This window comes from Lissotriton helveticus, chromosome 11 (genome assembly GCF_964261635.1).
Source record: "Lissotriton helveticus chromosome 11, aLisHel1.1, whole genome shotgun sequence".
Classification (NCBI taxonomy): Eukaryota; Metazoa; Chordata; class Amphibia; order Caudata; family Salamandridae; genus Lissotriton; species Lissotriton helveticus.
This window is the reverse complement of record NC_136072.1, coordinates 679652074-679665402: the sequence shown is the minus strand read 5'-3', so window position 1 is coordinate 679665402 and position 13329 is coordinate 679652074. Positions and strand designations below refer to the sequence as shown.

Here is a 13329-nt window from a genome sequence, read left to right as displayed (position 1 = left end):
TACCTTTGATACTGCAATCCCGAGATTCCCAGCTTACCCCATTCTAGGCCTACCTAATGCACTCACCTTTCCCCTGAAATCCCCCAGGGGTCGTCAAATGGGGATCGCTATGCAAGCTGCAACACAACATGTTCTGTCCCTCTGGGGTTCGCCCACCAGGCCCACTCACACGGGATGGCTGCACAAAATCTGGTTCACCTTGGGGACGGAACGTATCCACGCCACGCTCACACATTCCACGACTGCATACCGGAAGGTCTGGCTGCCGCTGCTTTCCCTCCTGTCCAAAGAATTTAATGAGGTCACCTGCCCCAGATACCTTCGCTTACTGCGACTTACAGAGCCTACACATGACCCTTCATGATCCCATGGATAACTGCACTACTCATTCTGTGAATGCATCCGTGAATGTCTCACAAGTTCGGCACACTGGTTTGGGTGGGAAGGGTGGGGGGAAGTTGGGGAGGGGGGGGGGGGGAGGGTCTGGGTTTTGTTCCCACAGTTTTGTTACCTTACTATGCTTGACATTTGCAGTATTGGCCCTATACCTTTGTTGTGGCAAATGAACCTAGCCTGCTATTTGCTCTGTAGAGAAGACATACCTGTCTGTATCGACTGCCTTCTATGCCTGATGCATTTCTATCATACTGTGATGCCTACGGTCGCTCTTAAAATCAATAAAACACATTTGAAAATAAAATAAAATTGAATAGGATTACCAGGGTCTTGTCAGATGACATCTCTATGATCTTAGGCCATAGTTGGCTGACGAGGAACTGCAAACACGGAGACCAGAATGTTGGAATGTTTAGTGTGCAGCAGAGCATGCGATGCTCCCAGAAACCACATAGCACCAGTACTAGAAGCTTTCGGTAACTAGCTCTATATATCGAAGTGTTTAGAGATCGCAGGACAAAGCTAGAATTAAAGAAAACACGATTACCACAAGCATCAAGTTTCCTGGCCATTTTCCAGAGGACAGGAGGAGTAAAATCAATATTTTGGGTATCTAAAACAGCCTGTAACACAAAGCTCTGATTAGATGGCTGCCTAAGTAGACAGGGTGGATCCTCCTGGGCTGGCAGATGTCTGTGAGAATTGGAGCAGTTCACAGGGAGCCCTGTTTCAGGTTTAGCCCAAGCACCCAATAGGATAAAAGGCATTGCCTATAAGGAAGGACAGACAGGCTTCTATGTTAGGCTGGTCAGGATCACTGTTCCCGCTAATTTTTTTCCTCTGTGTGCGGCAGTGGAGGGTCTCTGTATGCTGCAACCATGGCTATGTGCGCCAGGAAACAGACCGCGCGTGTGTGTGGCGCCAAATGTCACTCAAAACGCTGACTTTAACAAATGATTCTCTCTTTTAAAATAGATATTGGTGTTTTCTTTTCTTTCTCTTATTACAGAGTGAAAGGACTTTTAAAGTGAACTATGTGACAATCTTTCTGGGGTACAAAATGCACCACCGGCCGCATATCACACCCTTACAACTCTTCCGCTGAATGGGTGTGGCTCATTTACTATATTTGTTCTTGTTTGTGTGTTGCTTGGATTTCTAGCAACCCCTGTGACTCCTATGATGTAAAATTGAGTGCAACACCTCCACTAAGAAAATTGTCCCAGCACCACTGCTTGGCAGCTCAGAACAAGCCATCAGGTGACATTTGGTAAGTCTCCACCTTATGCGGGTCAGTAAAAGCTTTCTTACATGCAGACAACATCCTACTAGCAATCACATCCTCTTCTACCTTTCTGCCTATGCTGATGTCCTTGAGTCAAAGTTTCTGTTTTCCTTAACTACGAGATTAACTGGGCGAAATGGAGGCACTATCCATGTCCTATCCCACGATGACACCCATCATTGGGGACTATATCTAAGATGAGCACCAAAGGACCTAAATTGTGTTAGTACGTCTGTAAACAGAGTGATTGAGAGCATAGTGAAAGAAAATTTCAACCCTTTGCAGATGTAAATGCTTAATGACTTTGCTAGGGAAAGTCACACCACAAACTTTCCTGGTGGGGTTAAATACTGTATCCAAAAGTAATAGTTGACCATGGATGCAGTTGTTATTTGGTTGCTCTCTTTGATGATACACAGATCCATTTTGTCCAAGATCAAAACTGACATTGACACATTACTCTAGGGTTGAAAGAGACCAAGGCTAAAATTGTTCAACCTGCATGCACACACCATTTCCTCACATAAATGTATACTTTCTAGCTTATCATATATCTCTGTTGACCTACTTCTTGACACCGGCTACCTTCCCTCCATTATGAAGGGCATTGCATAGGCAGGTGCTTTACTGGGGAAGATTATTCACTGCAAACCAACAAAAATTATTTATGCCATCTATGAATAGCTCATAGAGCACCATTCTCTTGTAACTTCCTGGAAGTACACACACAAGTTGTTCATGGTAGACCCTTTCAATCACAACACATCCCCCATATGGCATAGTGTGAGTAATTTATTAGGGAACTCTACAGAAAAAAAATGATCAGTGAGCCTCTGCAGAGATCATGAGGCTGGAGCTGCATAATCATGGTACCATCAGGCCCATTCATGCCTTATGAACAAAGTACAGCCTTCATATTACCCTGCTGTAACACTGCTTTAACCAATATCTCCAGCTGTCCCATTGTTTTAACATGGCTTCTCCTATGTTCGGCTACTAGAATCCTCTACTATGAACTACATTAAAATGTGGAGCACTTATAAAGGAGTCCCCTTTGGTCTACAAGGGATAATTATTATTAACCTTTTTTGCAAACTAGTCATAGGATCTTCGAGACAGTTCTGTCAATCTGTGTCAAAAATGGTTTATTCTGAGGAGAGCTGGACCTGATTGCTGATTTCTCCTGCTAGGGCTCTCACGGAGGCTAGACTCAAATTTTAAAATGCTAAATCATTGGTTTTGGCCACCCCACAAAATTCATAAGGGCGCCTTTTACCACACTTTAACTAGTGTGAAATCAATTTACTTTTTATTGTCATGCCAAGTGAGGCAAATCTTTAGTCTACATTATAGGGGAAATTGTCGGCTACTAGCAGGCTGATCATTTGCCCTCAGCACAATTAGCTTTATTAAACAATATGTTGGAAAAGGTGAGTCCAGGCCTATATGGTTGGTCACTGAGGTGTCGGTTCCCCGGCTAAGCATCTTAAGGCATTGTAGGAAAGCCTTAATACCAGACCTGGATGACAGTCTAGTGGAACTGCTAAAGGCAGCCTCCTGAATAAGTAAAATCCATGGGCAAATGGAAATATACTGCTAGATATGAGAACTTTTCTTACAACAATGAGCTACTGCAAAAGCTAATGATATTGGCTGACAGAACGATGTCTGTCTATTGTGCTCATTATTGTACTCATGTATTCTCCATTCTATACTGCTGCATAGACTCGCTTTCACTTTCTGCTGCTCCTATTACTGTGATTGACATATCCCCCAGCCTGTTATAGAATTTTAAGGTTTTCCATATCGTGGGTCATACATATGTCACCCTGGTTTTTAATGTTACTAATGATATTGAACTGACACTCTAGTTACCTTATGCAAACAAAGGGACTTGACAGAAACATTTTGTGTATGATAAGTGACAATGCAAATAACTCAATATTATATTTTCGTACTTTTGTCATACAATGGTGGTACCACTGAATATTGACCACACAATATTGAGATATAAAAATATTAATTTAAGCACATTGATAACCATATTATTTAGTTTGAATGAGCCTTATGGGGGAACTCCACCGAGGGGAAAAGACTCCAGGCCCCAGCACAACTTGCGGCAGGGAGCCGACGAAGCTAGCAGCCTGTGCCCTGAGGTACTTATTATTCAGTTTGGGAGCCCCGCAGTGGGGGGACCTCTACCGAGGAGGCAGAATCCAAGCTCCAGCAAAACTTGTGGCAGAGAGCTACCAACGCCATCAGCCTGTGCCCAGGGATGCTTTTTTTTCTTGATCAGTTTGGGAGTCCCGCAGTGCAGGGAACTCCCTTCGAGGGGGCAGACTCCAAGCCACAGCACAACTTGCGGCAGGGAATCGCTGACGCCAGCAGCCTGTGCCCAGAGACACTTCTTAATACGTTAAAGTGCGGGGCAGATTGTGGGCTTTTGTTAAAGTATTGATGTTAATCAGAGCCTGTGAAGGGGCTCTGATTTACATCAATACTTTAACAAAAGCCCACAATCTGCCCCGCGCTTTAACAGCCACATGCCCACATGGCCCCCAATCCTGCCTTATCTGAACTCCGTCAAGACTCTTCCGGCACACCGCATTCACAAAGTGCCTGCTTTTCGTGCCGCATGCTTTTTAAAGCAGCAGTGGCACGACTCTCTCGCCCGACCGGGATGTGTGCGCGCTCCAAACACAGCAGTGCGCGGTGACGTCAGGAAAGGTGCGCGCGCATCTTAAAGGGAACGGTGGTCAGGATGCAGAATGCCAAGTAAAGGGCCTGTTAACAATTCCAAAGAGGGAAGTTGTAAATCCAATGCAAATGAAACTCCACTCAGCATGTCCGCCAGAGCGGATCTCGCCTCTGTAGCCAAAGCAGGAGGAGACAGGAGAATGGAGAAGAGTCTAAGCCACTGGCATCACCCAAATCAAGTAACCAGCTAAACTGCATAGGGGTGGAACAGTGTCCGAAAGGGATGGGGACACACCACACCTTCCTTAATACCTCCACAACCAGGGACCTCAAAACGATAAACTTGAGGAAGGGCTCCAGAGAGCAGAGGAAAAGAGTCTTTGACGGTTGACTCCATCAGCACCACTTCTCATGCCATAACTGAAGCCGGTCGATGCAGAGAAGGCGACACTTCAACATTGGAAGGAGCGTTGCGCGCATCAACGGCACCATTATCGGAACAGGCAGACAAGAGCCCAATGGCGATATCGGAGTAGGCAGACTAGAAGCAGGAGTCGAAGGTGGTAGGCTCGACTGGCTTTACACCTGCATCCCTATGGTGTCAGAAACCGGAAGCTGACCTGAAGCACAGGCATAACCCACCTGCGGAGACACAGGCATGACCTCATGCACCTCTGAGGGGCCCAAGGGCTCTATAGAGGCAGGTGAAGATCTAAAAATAGAATGAAGAGATAGATAATATTTCCTCATCTGGGTCAAAGTCGCCCTGGCCCCAGAATATGTGGGGAGATGTGGGGAGACTCATACCCTGACACCGCAACAGAAGAGTGGGGACCAGTGGTAGGTGCCGCAACTTTGACGGCCTGTGTTGAAACTTACCTCAAAGCATTGAAGGAGAATGGCACCCATGGGAACAACTCCTAGAGCAGAAATGTGGTCGGTCTGTAGAGCACGTAGGAGACCGAGACCGACAAGACGACTTGAATAAAAAAAATCATTTTAATGCTGTATACAAAAAATGACAAGTCGACATAGCATAAATGACAATCGGCAAGAAGTACAGTCATAGTGCGAGCACACTGGTGAGAATAGCAAAATAATATACACTACACAAACAATGACAGTTTTTCCCTTGAGTTGGGTCAGGGGGATAACGGTTCCTCCTCCGAGGAATGTACCGGGCCATACAGATCCCTCCCCTATATGCATTCCACCCAGACTACACTGCAGACCACTTTTTGGGGCAGCCTCGTGCCATGTACACGTCGTTTCTCTGAACATGCACCAGTCCAGACTTCTCTCCCAGGAGGCCAAGGTAGGCGCGCCGTGCTATATCTTGTTTGGCCACCATAGTCCCCAATGTAGCCCAGGTCCTCTGCATAGTTGTTAAATCAGTGGGACCCCACATGTTCAAGTGGCATCGCTTAGCCTCTGGAACAATGGTCTCATATAGCACCTCCTCCATTACCTCATGTATCTCTCGCCAATACTGTTGTTTCTGCTCGCATTCCCAAATTATGTGGATGAAGGTACCCGTGTGCCCACAACAGCACCTGCAATCACCCCCGTCACCCCTCCCAACATGAACTAGCTGGGCCCAGTGATATATGTTCGGTGGAGTATTTTGAGCTGGACCAGTCACAGACGTGCTGGGATGGCGACCTCCCTGGGTGAGGCAACTGCCTCCCGCCACTCCTCGTCATCAAATTCTAAGCCATCTCTCTCCCAACACTCATGCAGACGCCCAAGAGGATCTGGGGTATTGTTAATCAAATTCTTGTATGTGAGGGAGATCGCTTTTTTGGGGGAGATAGCCATCCAGTAAACGATCCTCCAGTGGTTTGGATTCTGGGGGGGTTGTGCCTTTCTGTAGGGCAATGGTTATGGCGTGTCTAATCTGTGTGTATGGGAATAATTCCATGGTGGAGAGTTCATACTGTTGTTGGAGCGTGGCAGAGGGGACCACAGCGCCCTTAATCCAGAGATCACCCAGATGGAATATGCCGATCAAGTCCCACTTATCAAAACACTTCGTGGACCAGAGGCTACCCAATAGTTCTGAGTCCCACAGTGGCGTAGCCAGTGTGAGCTTCCGGTCCCAAACTAGGCTCTTATTGACGGAATGCCAAATAGCCACAGAGTGTTTGGTGGGGCCCGTGAGGGAGAGTCCCCGGGGGTTGGAATATAAGGATCTGATAAAATTCCCCCCGGGCAGTAGCCACCTGTCCATATTAAACGTAGGGTCGTCTGGTTGGCGATACGTGCACTGATTTATAGGAGCTAGGTGGAATGACCAATAATACCTACGAATGTCAGAGAGACTAATGCCTCCGTCGTACCAGTTAAGGACCAGTTTGTTAAGCGCTATCCTGGGCCTCCCCTCCCATAACAATTCTCTTTGCAGACAAGACAACTTTGATGAATGTAATATCCGCACCGCAAAGAGCTTCATGCGACGTTCTCTTTGCACCTTCATCCGAATGGACAAGAGTAGCACTCATCCGATTCATGTTGCTCACCCATACACCATATGCAAACCGAGTGCAGGTCCGTGGCGAACAGGACACACAAGGCTTGAACCCCAAGGACATTGAAAAAGGGTAGACAAAGGCACACTGCCCAGTCGATGAAAAAATGTAAAGTAAGGCGAAAAACAGGCGGAGCAACTGCAGTGCGCATCCACATTGCTAGCAAGGAAAAGAAGGAACAGATGTCAGTGTGTCAGGTGAGGACTCTGTTGACGTCACATTTGTGAGAGGACATCACTACGGAGTCGCTCAACGCCCTCCACTGATGGGCAGAGGTACTGCTGAATTTTTTTTCCAGATCCAGTCTTTAGCCTCGTGTGAATTTAAAGATAAGGAATCTGCAGCTAGATGTCTGTATCAGATTCGGCTGACATGGATGAGCACCTAAAATTCAGCATTGTCCTCCTAAAAATTGCCAGTCATCCTAATAAATTTAGTCAGGTGCATACTTGCCAACATCATAGATGTTGGCAGCCATCTTTTTATTTCTTGATATGTTACAAACCGCTACACAGACAGTTTTCTAGTGTAAATTAACACATGATGAGTATTAACACATGATAATGATACGTTTTTGCTGGACTAAATCATAGCGTTAACGCGCTACTACATGCTCTTCTGGATCGCCAAAGCAACAAGGCATTTTGTAGAAAACTTCAATATTCAACATTGAGTTAATGTACGGAAGGAAAAAACATTCACTCAAAAGCTATCAGCAGAGGAACTCTGATAAACATATTAGGAAGAGTATTGGTGAGATCAAGGTGACTACTGAAGAAGTTGAAATGGGTGGCTTTTGGTTCTTATAAAATAGATGTTCAATAAGAAATGCTTCCCGTCAAATAGATGTGCAAGATGAAATAAGCCTAGCCTCAGGATTTTAAAGGCTGGTATTTCTGTATATAATTTACTATAATGTTACAAAGCTAATAAAGTAATTGACCAAAAATACAATGAATACAGTGGAATGCTGAAATAAACATTTAATTAATATATATTTACATAAAAATAAATAACAGAAACGTCATCCAACAGTCTTCCTCTTTCAAGGAAAAATCCTGCAGGTCAGATCCAGAAAAAGGTACACCTGAAAGACAAATCCTGCAGGTCAGATCCAGAAAAAGGTACACCTGAAAGACAGAAGTATGGACGTTTCAGTGTGGAATAAGAATTCATACAATTTTCAGATCTTAAAACATGCACGGTTACGATTCATCTAAAGTATATTAGAATGGCTGCACTACTAGGAAAACCTAAACTGCTTGGCATATTAAGTTTACATTCTCAATTCTATGTTTAAGTTCTTTTGGTCGATCATTGCCACTTCAGTGATATTGTACTACAGGTGCACGCTCCCAGAATGAAAGCAAGTATAGACTTGTTTTCAAAATCTCCCAGAGCATGCACACCAACATTTAAGAGACCAATGCCTTACTGAAGAAATAACGTGCCTTATGTTTGTTAAATAGCTCACGATGTTTGCACTCAAGTGTCCGGTTAATAAGGCAGATACCTTAAGCTCACAAGCAAAGTGTAAACTCCACAATATAGTATGACAGCACATAATAGTCTCCGTATGACTATGAAAGAGTACAACACACACACAGGAGTACAGCAAGTGGGTACCAGGTACTTGAAGTGTATATTGAGCATGCTGCATACTTCTAATGACCGGAAGTTGTTCTGAGCATGCTGATTGTAAAACTTTCAGATATCTGCACATCTGTGGCATATGTCCATCATTCCTAGCCTAAAGGCAGCAGCGGGCACTATGGGACTGAAGGCAGAGATGTAGTTAGTTAATCTGGGTAGGGGCTGCTGCTCTCTGGGGCGGATATGAACTGGTTACTGAACTGCAATGTAGTGTTCTTTAAAGACGTGTCTTTTCATGGTTTATAAAATAAAGTCGGTTAGGGGCAAGCCTGACGGATTGTATGGACGAGGATGCCCTTGCAGCTCGTGGATTAGATATTTAATATCTCTTGGTTCGTTTTTTTTTAGGTCAGGCTACAGACATTATTAGATGTCGGCCAGATATTCTTTTCTTACTTTTGTAAAAGGGGAGCCATTTTTTGTCACCTCGTGCTATTGGCCGATAGGTGCATCATTTCCGTCTTGACTGCTTAGAAATGCAAGACGAGGCATAGTTCTGGATTTTTTTACATCTCAAAGCTACAATAACAATTATCTACGCACCACAACTGATGACAGATTAAATTGGAAGGCAACGTGTGGAAAAAGGTAATAAGGAAGGATGCACCTTCATGGTCTCTAAACTTTATCAGTAAACAGTATGGCGGAGGAACTATCATTGCATTTCTTAAAGAATAGGTCGCTGAAAGTAATTTTGCTGTTTAGCTATGGTTACTCGGTTTGAAATGAGAATAAACAAGCATTTGCAATGCAACGGTCTCGCCTTTGCAAAAGTTAGAGCTATTGGCATTGTAAATGACAATTTTGTTATTTATGTGTTGGTTTTGAAAATAGATAAATAAATGGCATTGTCATTTACAATGGCAATAGTAGAGCATTGATGTGCACGTGCTCACACTGCTCACTTCTCACTAGTGAAGAAGTTACGGCATGAGGTCATGCCAGGTGAGCGTTGTAGGGGAAGGGGAATCCTTTAAAGAGAGTCATTTTCTCTCTGGATTTACCTTCTCTTTTTGAAACTGAGGAGCAGCAACATAGTCTTGCTGTCATCAGGGCTTTAAGTTGAAGCTTTTCCAATATTATATGCAGGGTACAAGTCCCAAAAAGAAGTGGGGGGACGCTCTCACCAAAGGTGATGTCACAACCTGAAGGGACGTCACGAAAGGTGGCTTGCACCATCGGGCTCATTGCCTCCCCTCGCTCACCCCTTAGATGCGATTGCATTTGAGAAGCCAGCGCATGAGTAGTGTGCTGTGAGCTCGTCCATAGAGGCCAAAGAGTGAATTCCAGCTGTTTGGCAGGGAGGACGGCGTCCACCCGGTAAAATAAGTGGGGGGGATGCCGTCCACAAGCGTGGTACCCCGACTCAAGCCCTGATTGTATGCAACCCATAGTTGCTGCTTATTTATCTTATGCAACGAACAACTATTGACAAAGTCAATAGTCTCGACTTGTAGATATGTTACTTTTATCATATATCTGGGTGTAATGACACAGCAAAATACAGGCCTGGCGGCACACATACCATTAAGCACAGACTTTTAGTTTACATGTTTTAAGCCACGCCCTTAATTATATTGGCCACGCCCTTTTGAGAGACCCCCAGTTTATATCATCCCACTTAAAGCCCAGCCTACACGATTTACTTCTTGCTCCCACCCCCCAGAGAAGGCTATTTCTCTACTATGATTACTCACGCCCGTACCTGCACACTCCTTCGGGTTCTTCGCCTCAGTGGGACTGCTCGCCGGTATGATCTCTGTGTCTCGGGCGGAGCACCCTCTGATGGGAGGGTCCAGCTACTTACACAACCCGTAAGTGAAGTCCAGCAAAGCACTCCACAACGGCCACAACCCTGTATATAGGTGGCATTCTGATTGCTACGTCAACGGGGCTGCTGGCCATGTATGGTTTTATTGTACATAAATATATAAACAAATGAAAGAACAAATGAATAAATATGTAAGTTATATATGCCTCTTCCTTGCTCGAAGTCGTCCGACAAATCTTTGGCCCGAGGCTGGCCGCGTGGATTGATAATTTTTGTCAAAAGAAAATGGCCCTGTGGGGGCGGCGCCAGTGAAGAAGGGGAGCGGCAAGTGAGAGGGGCGCAGGTGAGGTGACAACCGGGAGAAGGGTGGCTCGGTCCAGGCCGCGCTTTCATGCTCCAGTAACGAGGCCTTTGGCGGGGGAGGAGGGCAGGTCTCCTCCTCATCGAGGGAGGGAGGAAAGCGAAACCGGACTTCCACGCGGCTCATCACCACCAAAAGATCGTCAATGAAAGCTCATCTATGTAAAGCGCTCTGATACCTCCGGGTCTAGTTATCGCTATATAAAACTCTACAAAAATAAAAAAAGTTGCATTTTTTTGTACTTTTATATAGAGCTAACTAGACCCAGAGGTATCAGAGCGCTTTACATAGATGTGGCTAGTTACCTTAATTGCATCAGTTACAAGAGAACAATAAACACAAACAAGTTACAAGAAAAAAAGAGGGAGGTGGGGAGGGAAATTGAGCCCGTAGCTGGAAATCACTTAAAGTCAGGCATACCGTCAATAAAGAAATTTAAAACATCAAAGGTCCCTTTAAAGGCAATGTCAGCAAACCCTTACTACGGTCGAAGTCATGGAAATTACAGCATCCGGGCCGTTTTTGCTCTCCGCGCTGGAGTACCATGGTTGCGGAGATTGCCAGAGGAAGGGGGCCGAATGGAAGTAGGCATCCCAATGGGGGGGAACGGGGGGAGACAGAAGGGAGGGGGTCGTGGAGAGGCAAAAAACGGCTGGCAAGCCATGACAAAGACCAACTGCATGCAGCAAATTTTAGCATTAGATTCACGCGCTCAGGGATCAGCCCAAACACCTTTAGTATAACATGGAGGAATTGCGGATCATTTGAACCCCAATCACAAATCGGGAAGCAAGCCAGTCTCTGGGAACCAGACTCGACAGGGGGGCAGTCACGGGGAAGAGAGGGTGGAAGGCAGGAACTTGTTGCTCTCTCCCGGCTCCTTGAAGAGTCACTCTGGGATACAAGGTGCTCACCCGCCACCCCATCCTGGGAAAGCAACTCAGGCACCAGAGCAGCAGCCGCGGGAGGTGCAGAAAGAGGAAGTTGCAGCGGGTCACCGAGTAACTGTAGCCATGCCCGGAAGGTAGGTGGCGGTCGTGGTGATCACCGGAGGGGTGATGCCTAGCCCATCTCCTCTCAGCTGCAAACCGGGCGTCGGCCCTGTTGCTTGGGTTCCACTGGCGGCCGTCTTTCTTAGGTTTTTTTTATTGCTGCGGTAGCCGGTTTCAACTTAATCAGCGATAGCCGCAGAATGGCCCTGGAAATCGTGGGAACATTGTCTGCAGAACCCCGGGGGTGGAGGTGGCTTGATGGGGGGCTATCTCAGGGATTAATGCTTGCAATACACCAACTGCGTCAGTCAGTACAAACAAGCATTTGAAGGCACGAACAGGAGGAGCAGGGGGCGGGCAAGAAGGCAACCAGACTGCAGGGAGGGAGGGAGGGACAGAGAGCGAGAAGACACTGGACTGAGATGGGGGGGAGCTAGAAGGCACCGGACTGCAGGAGGGGGGCGGGGAACGGGAAGAAATTGCCTCACGTGCAACGCGAAAATAAAACAAGCTTGCCTCCCAGTAAAACAAGCGCTCAGAACAAGCGCCTGACTTTTTGCTGGTGTAGAAGGTTCCTTATCTTCTTTATGGGGCCACCTGTTGTCCCCATAAAGAAGATAGGAAACCTTTTACGCCAGCAGGGAGTCAAGTAAGCCAGTCTGAAAAGGACGGGGCTTATAGAGAAAGAAGAACGTCATTAGGACCTCTTCTCCAATGGCTGGCCACCGTTTAGGACGCCAGCCAATGGAGAAGAGGGGCGGGGCTTAACCTTGCTAGTGAAAGTTCCTCTATCTCATTAAGTCTCGCCAGCTCGACTGCGCATGTGCGCAGTCTTTCGCAGGCTGAGACCTAAAAAGGAAAACATGATCAACTAGTCTCTAAATTCTGAAGACAGTTAACACGTTTTTGTAGCAACGCCATTCTCTGTATTGCAACTGGAGGTAGCTTTGACTACCACAAGAGCAAGGCCTCTTATACTATGGGATTCCTATAGGATGTCATACATACCACGGAATGCTCACTAATAAGGTACACAATAGAAGTACAGTAGGAAAGCCAAATGTGGTAATACTGAACCTGGAATTATGGATCCCAGAGGGTGTGGTTATTACCAAGTGTGGAATTACAGCACCATAAAAAAATGTTATGTCCAGAAATTAGGAATTAAATCAAAAAATGTTTGTATTTCTGTCCAGGAATGAGGAATTACAGCAGAAAATGTTCGTGTAAGAATTTCGACATGCATTTCCGTCATTCTGGGCATTTTTTCGCTGGACATTTTAGACATTTAGACTGAATAAATTTGCCCTGCAAAAATACCCAAGCTGGGGGTTTCAGACATTTGTAATCTAGATTTGCCTTATAACTAGTTACCAGCAGCAAGGAGATTTACAAGTAACTTTTAATGAACACTTATGACTAATACAGAAAGAACATTTCCAGCAGACAACTAGAAAGTCCTAATACACCGGTTCGTGGTCGTGGACAATGGAACCTAAATTATAAAATCTGATTCTAGTTGCGTTTTGTAGGCAAGTCCTCCTTTTTGCCCAGGGTACCCCCATTTTTGGACTGATACTCCTGGATACTGACCCTGGAAGAGCCCTAGCCTTTGCTAACCAGGGCCAGTGCTCACACTCTAAAGG

General features: G+C 45.8%; 1 protein-coding gene across 5 annotated transcripts in view; it reads right to left on the bottom strand.

Annotated features, from left to right (window-relative positions):
• Positions 1 to 7874: 7874 nt before the first annotated feature.
• Positions 7875 to 13329, bottom strand: part of FIGLA (folliculogenesis specific bHLH transcription factor) — a 394249-nt gene continuing 388794 nt past the window's right edge. For 4 of the 5 annotated variants that reach the window (XR_013602295.1, XM_078665740.1, XM_078665744.1 and 1 more), the window contains one exon: positions 7875 to 8036. The gene's annotated coding sequence lies outside the window, so the exon portion shown is untranslated. The remainder of the gene's footprint in view (positions 8037 to 13329) is intronic. The other variant, XM_078665741.1, reaches the window with a different exon arrangement.